At 33.1% G+C, this 6,398-nt stretch overlaps 1 long non-coding RNA gene across 1 annotated transcript; it reads right to left on the reverse strand.

Annotated features, from left to right (window-relative positions):
- Positions 1-2,476: 2,476 nt before the first annotated feature.
- LOC148293833 (uncharacterized) lies at positions 2,477-5,492 on the reverse strand. The gene is made up of 3 exons (XR_015836416.1): positions 4,995-5,492; positions 4,097-4,160; positions 2,477-3,035 (listed from the first exon to the last, which is right to left on the reverse strand). It is a non-coding gene; the product is annotated as an uncharacterized LOC148293833 (long non-coding RNA).
- Between the last annotated feature and the right edge of the window lie 906 nt (positions 5,493-6,398).

A 6,398-nucleotide genomic window follows, 5' to 3' on the forward strand; every position in this document is an offset into this window, starting at 1 on the left:
TCACATGGAACATAACTGTCCAAAACCGAGTAAAACAAGACCTTAATATAGTAAACGTTTGTGTTTACACGTATAAGGACCCAATTTACTTTTAGATATTTATAAAAATACCCAATCCTAGACATGTATTTATAAAAATACCCAAGCACTATTTAAACATAGAAACATACCCAAAATGGGTTTTGGGTATGTGTGTAATGATGGGTTTTGGGTATGTTTATAAATGGGTTTTGAGTGTGTGTAATGATGAGTTTTGGGTATGTTTATAAAGTGTTTTGGGTGTTGGGTATTTTTATAATTTCAACCCCCATTTTGGGTATTTTAGTGAAACTCCCATTTACTTTCTCAATGTCCCTAGTTACCTTAATATTGTAATACATGTCCATCTCTTTGTAAATTACGAAATTACCATAATAAGGATGGGTTTTACAATCTCCTGGAACATAACTATCCTAAATAGAGTAATACGAGACCTTAATATTGTAAACATTCATGTTTACAATACTAAGGACCCAATTTACCTTTCGAATGTTCCCCTTGACCCTAATGTTGTACTACATGTCTTTATATTTGTAAAGTACGATTTTACAAGATTAATGATGCATTTTACAATCATATGGAACATACCTGTCCAAAACGAAGTAAAACAAGACCTTATTATAGTAAACGTTTGTGTTTACACGTATAAGGACCCAATTTACTTTCTCAATGTCCCTAGTTACCTTAATATTGTAATACATGTCCATCTCTTTGTAAATTACGAAATTACCATAATAAGGATGGGTTTTACCATCTCTTGGAACATAACTATCCTAAATAGAGTAATACGAGACCTTAATATTGTAAACATTCATGTTTACAATACTAAGGACCCAATTTACCTTCCGAATGTTCCCCTTGACCCTAATGTTGTACTACATGTCTTTATATTTGTAAAGTACGATATTACAAGATTAATGATGCATTTTACAATCATATGGAACATACCTGTCCAAAACGGAGTAAAACAAGACCTTAATATAGTAAACGTTTGTGTTTACACGTATAAGGACCCAATTTACTTTCTCAATGTCCCTAGTTACCTTAATATTGTAATACATGTCCATCTCTTTGTAAATTACAAAATTACCATAATAAGGATGGGTTTTACAATCTCCTGGAACATAACTATCCTAAATAGAGTAATACGAGACCTTAATATTGTAAACATCCATGTTTACAATACTAAGGACCCAATTTACCTTCCGAATGTTCCCATTTACCCTAATATTGTACTACATGTCTTTATCTTTGTAAATGACGATATTACAAGATTAAGGACGCATTTTACAATCATATGGAACATAACTGTCCAAAACCGAGTAAAACAAGACCTTAATATAGTAAACGTTTGTGTTTACACGTATAAGGACTCAATTTACTGTCCTAATGTCCCTAGTTACCTTAATATTGTACTAGATGTCTTTATCCTTGTAAATTACAATATTACAAGATTACGGATGGGTTTTACAATTCTATGGAATAATTTACAACGAATTGTTTGTCAATTGCATTATTCGTTTGCAATTTCCAACTAACTGTTTGTCAATTGCATTATTCCTTTGCATTTTCGATCTAACTGTTTGTCAATTACATTATTACCTTTTCATCTTAGGTGAGGCAATCTATCAGTGCCCTTTCCATCTTATGGTCACTTCCTTTGGAATTAACTAATTGAACCCATTGAGATAGAACAATACACCAAAATGAATATATATATATATATATATATATATATATATATATATATATATATATATATATTCCTCATGCATCCCCATAATGTTGTAAATCACCATTTTACAAGGTTATGGATCCTAAAGCCTAAAGCCACTTGGAAAAGCCATCACACCAACTTGCAATCTCGTATAAATTTCCTTATTTTGCTACAACATATCCATATTCAAAACAATAAAACTTGGGTATCTTTATATAAATCCGAATAGTTTTAACCAAAAAAAAAAGTTTTAAGAAGAAAAAGCGCTTAACTTTATTTATGTCTATCCATTATAGCTTGTAATTGCGCAATTGGAATGTAAATGAGACTGCTTTGTTTGTCATTTGCAAGACACGAATGCAAATGACACTACCTATTTGTCAGTTGCATTGACAAATCACATAATGTATTTCCATTCTCAAAATTGAAAAAGCTGCCAATTACATAAAGACTTGGGCTTTTTCGCTGTTTTACTGTCTCTGCTTTGTTTGTTCTTGCTAGTTCTTTTTGTCTTTTCCCTTAGATTGTATTTAAAAGTGAAATCAGAGTTAAGTAATGGGAAGGATGGTGTACCATTTGCTTAGGGATATTTGAGATGGGATTCTGATAAGCATTCTGTTACTAGCCCAATAACTGTTATCTTTGCCAACAAGTGAAATTAAAATAGGATCCCAGTAGAAGTTGTCACAAGCTTGCAGAGAATAACAGAAACAACTCAAGCCCCCAAAACATCGTCACTACATGAAAGTTTATGATTCCAGGAAAAAGAAAACAACTAAACAGCCAAAATATAAGTCCTATGGACCATGACAACTTCAAACTAAAATCTAAGTGCGTATCAAGGAAAAGAAAATCAAGATCAAAGTAATAAAACCGAAAGCTTGTTTCTAGTGCCAACGAAGGGAAGGACTTTGGTAGCATATATCAATTATTTAGTAGACCGAAACCTAAATAACAATAGAAATGGAAAGAAAAAAAATTTAACTACATTCCACCACATTAAAAAGGACTGGGACTTAACCACATTACTCTCATCTTCAATTTAGCCCATGCCTTACGTCACCAAGCTCATACAAAATTCCTTTATTTTGCTACAGCACAGCCACATCATGTTGGCAATTGACAAACATGCACTATGTAATTGCCATTATGTTCTTTCCTTTAAAAAAAAAAATGAATATGTAAGTGCCATTCTAATTTGCGGAAGCCGGTCGTCTAAGTGGTAATTGCCAAACGACCACTGTCATTTAATTTAGCTTCTCTTCCATGATTTAAGTACCTAAAAGTAAAAACAATAGAATTTAGCATATCAATTAACTTTTACTTTCATTGCAAGTGTTAATAACTTAGTGACAAGTAAATAACAAACATTGTTGGACACAAGGTAATTGAAAAGCAATTGTATTTACAAAAATCAAATTGACAGACAGGAAGCAGGTAATTGAATATGTGAAATCCAATTGTATCAGTGGAATTCACAAAAACAAATTGAGAAAACTAAACATACTCTCAACAATCAATCAAATGGGCAAGAATTTACTTAGCACACAACTGGATTAATGGAACATAAAAACAAAATGATGCATATTATGCAAACTTGAAACGTAGTTGGATTTACAAATATCCAATTAGTAGACATGAAATAGGTAATTGACAAATAGAAACAAGGGCATCAAAAAAGGCATCAAAAAAGGCCCTCCAACCCATTTAAAGATATAAATTTTGAAAATAAAAGTCATTTCTAGTTAATTGACAAATACTGACAATGATAAACTGATAGAAGAGTTGGTTCCAAAAACACAACCCAAAACTACTCAGATATTCAACCCAAAGAAGATAATTAAAACCCAATTATCACAGTTCAAACCCAAAACACAAAGGTTGGCTGCTTATTCATGAAATTATAAACCAAATTCGAAATTCGAAATACAGCTGAAAAATTCAAACATAACATCATTTTTGTAGTGTATCTCCTCATCAACATATATATGTGCTATGTACAAAAGTTCTCAACTTCTCATAATTTCTCTGGGCATATATGAAGTAAATCCTACAAAATTCTCACCCAATAACAAGGATTTTTCTTTTTCGATAACATAATTCAATTCTCATCATGTCGCACAATTCAATTAAGTGCGTCAAAGGTTGGCCATGTTTTTTTACAGTGACTTGAAGTCTCAAAAATTAGAGCTCCGGTGTGACCATGAAAAAGAATATTAAAGTCCAAAGTGGTCTAAGAAGATGAATAACATAAAGTCTCAACCATCTGTGTAAAAAAACTTAATCACAGAATCCATATGTATCAACACATCAATCACAACAAGGGGAGCAAGTTTATACCTTGGCTCAAAGTCCAATTCGATCAGGAAGTGGCCAGATTTTGAGGAAAACCCATACTGACTTCCTTATTTCACAATGAAAGGAATCACAACTTTGTTAGATTCAGACACCCACATCCACAAACAAGAAACCTCAAACTAGATATTGTCTTTATATAATTTCAACACAGCCATTAAACTGGACTTACAGCAGAAAATTTGAATATCTTTCTAATCATTTTTTCTCCTTTAAGACTTACTTTTTTTTTTCTCTTTCTGTTTTCCTAAGAGACTAAAGTGCAAATATGATCAAGTTTTCATACAAATGTGGCTATTTACTATTGAAAGAATATTAATCTGAAATGACCAACTATGAAATTTAATATACAATAAAAGTCATAAAGGCATAACTAAAATTGAATTGCCTTAACCTTGAAATTTTTACAACAAAAACCATAATGGCAGCTTCAACAATTACGCAGCTTCTCCTGTTAAAAACACTAATTACTTTATACAAAGGGAAAATGTAATCTTATAAAAAGAAAAGATTAAAAAGTGATAAAAACTCTAAAATATGAAATGAAAGCTGACACAAGAAAAGAATTCACATTAATCTTTTAAAAGAAAAATAAAGATAGTCATCAAGCTAATAATTGTCAAGATATATGAACTCAACAACACTATAATTTTTAACAAATAAAACCATGTAAAGAATACACACCAAGAACGAGATACGGTAGAGCATGCGCCATGACCTTGCCCCAAACATCGAATAAAAATTAGTTTCAATCTCCATCACCCACCCAAAAAAAACTCAGTTCTAACACAAATAGGCACTAGATCTAACATTAAAACCTTCAATGACCCATAAATTGCAGCCATATATGACAGAAATACTGATGAAATTGATAAAATCTTACCTTTTCTAATGAATTTCAGTTTGGAAAGGGATTTAGGTGTCTAGGATTAGGGTTTTATGTTGGAGATTTGGGGGTTTTGGTATGAGAGAAGCAGAATGAACCCAGAGAGGTAGCGCTTGACAAGAGAGAGAGAGAGAGAGAGGGAGAAAGAGAGATAGGTTTTGAGAGGGCTAGCCAAGAAAAAGAGGCAAAAGAAGGAAATTTTCAGAGCGCTAGCCAGCGAGGGAGAGAACGAGAGATGGGGTAAAGAGCAGGTGAAGCTCGCCATCATCGTCGTCGTCGTTGGTTGCTTGTTGGATGCTAGAAGAAGATGAAGGGAGTGAAAGAGGGGGCTCAGTTTTTACGGGTTGGGGATTTTCCTTCAACCTGCTGAGAAGGTTTTCAAGTTATATCATTTAATGGTGTAGATCTATCCTTATTGTTTTGCCTAAATCTAACGGTCAATATCTATTGGCGCATGGATGCGCCAGGTCCACCGTAGAATTTTCCATACAATAAGTGCCAGTCCGGTCGAAAGTGATGGAATACTTGCCATGCGTTGACGGAGACTTTTGAGTCCATGTAATTAGCTAGACACAGACTAAGATTTCGTTGTCAACATCAATTTTCAGAACTGATATAAGAATTAATTTTATAATTAAGCACCGGTGTTCGTGTCCAAAAGATGCACCAAATTTTCCATTAAAGATTTTGTTCAAATTGTTTATTAACTTTATCGTCAAATTGTTAACTTTCTCCTAAATTTGTCCCTAATGGTAGGTCCCAGAACTTGTGAACTTGACTCTGTAGACTTTTCCAATCAGATGTAAGAAAAACTAGTTAAGTCGTTTTCTTCAGGCAATGAATCGGTCCAAATCAAACCCTTCAGGTGCATTTTTCTTCTTTGATTTTAGGATTTTTTTACAGTTTTGCTCCTTGAACTATTTGTATATTGTCAATTTAATTTCTTAACAAATTTTTAGATAAATTAAAGACTCCAATTGTTTTAAAATCGCCAATTGAGTGCATATCGTCAATTTTTTCAAATTCCATCCAAATTTTCGTCAAAATTAACTGTAAATTCGTCATTTAAAAAAATTAAAATAAACACCTTACCTATCTAAAATTAAACATTTAAATTTAAAAAAAAAATTAGCATTTAAAATTTAAAGAAAAGAAATATTTAACATTTTAAATTTTTTTTTTAAAAAAAAAAAAAACTCAACTCAACCTCAACCTCCCCTCCCCTAACCCACCCCCACCCATCTTTCCCCTTCCGTCTCCCCTCTCTTCCTCCCCTTCCGTCTACACCATCCTCCCCTTCTGTCTACCCCACCTTCCCCTTCCCCTCCTTCCTCTTCCATCTCCCCCACCCTCCACCTTTGATCTCTCTGTTCCCACCCTCCCCTTCCCCTCCTTCCTCTT

The sequence above is a fragment of the Prunus avium genome, chromosome 6 (genome assembly GCF_965620075.1).
Source record: "Prunus avium chromosome 6, drPruAviu1.hap1.1, whole genome shotgun sequence".
Lineage (NCBI taxonomy): Eukaryota > Viridiplantae > Streptophyta > Magnoliopsida > Rosales > Rosaceae > Prunus > Prunus avium.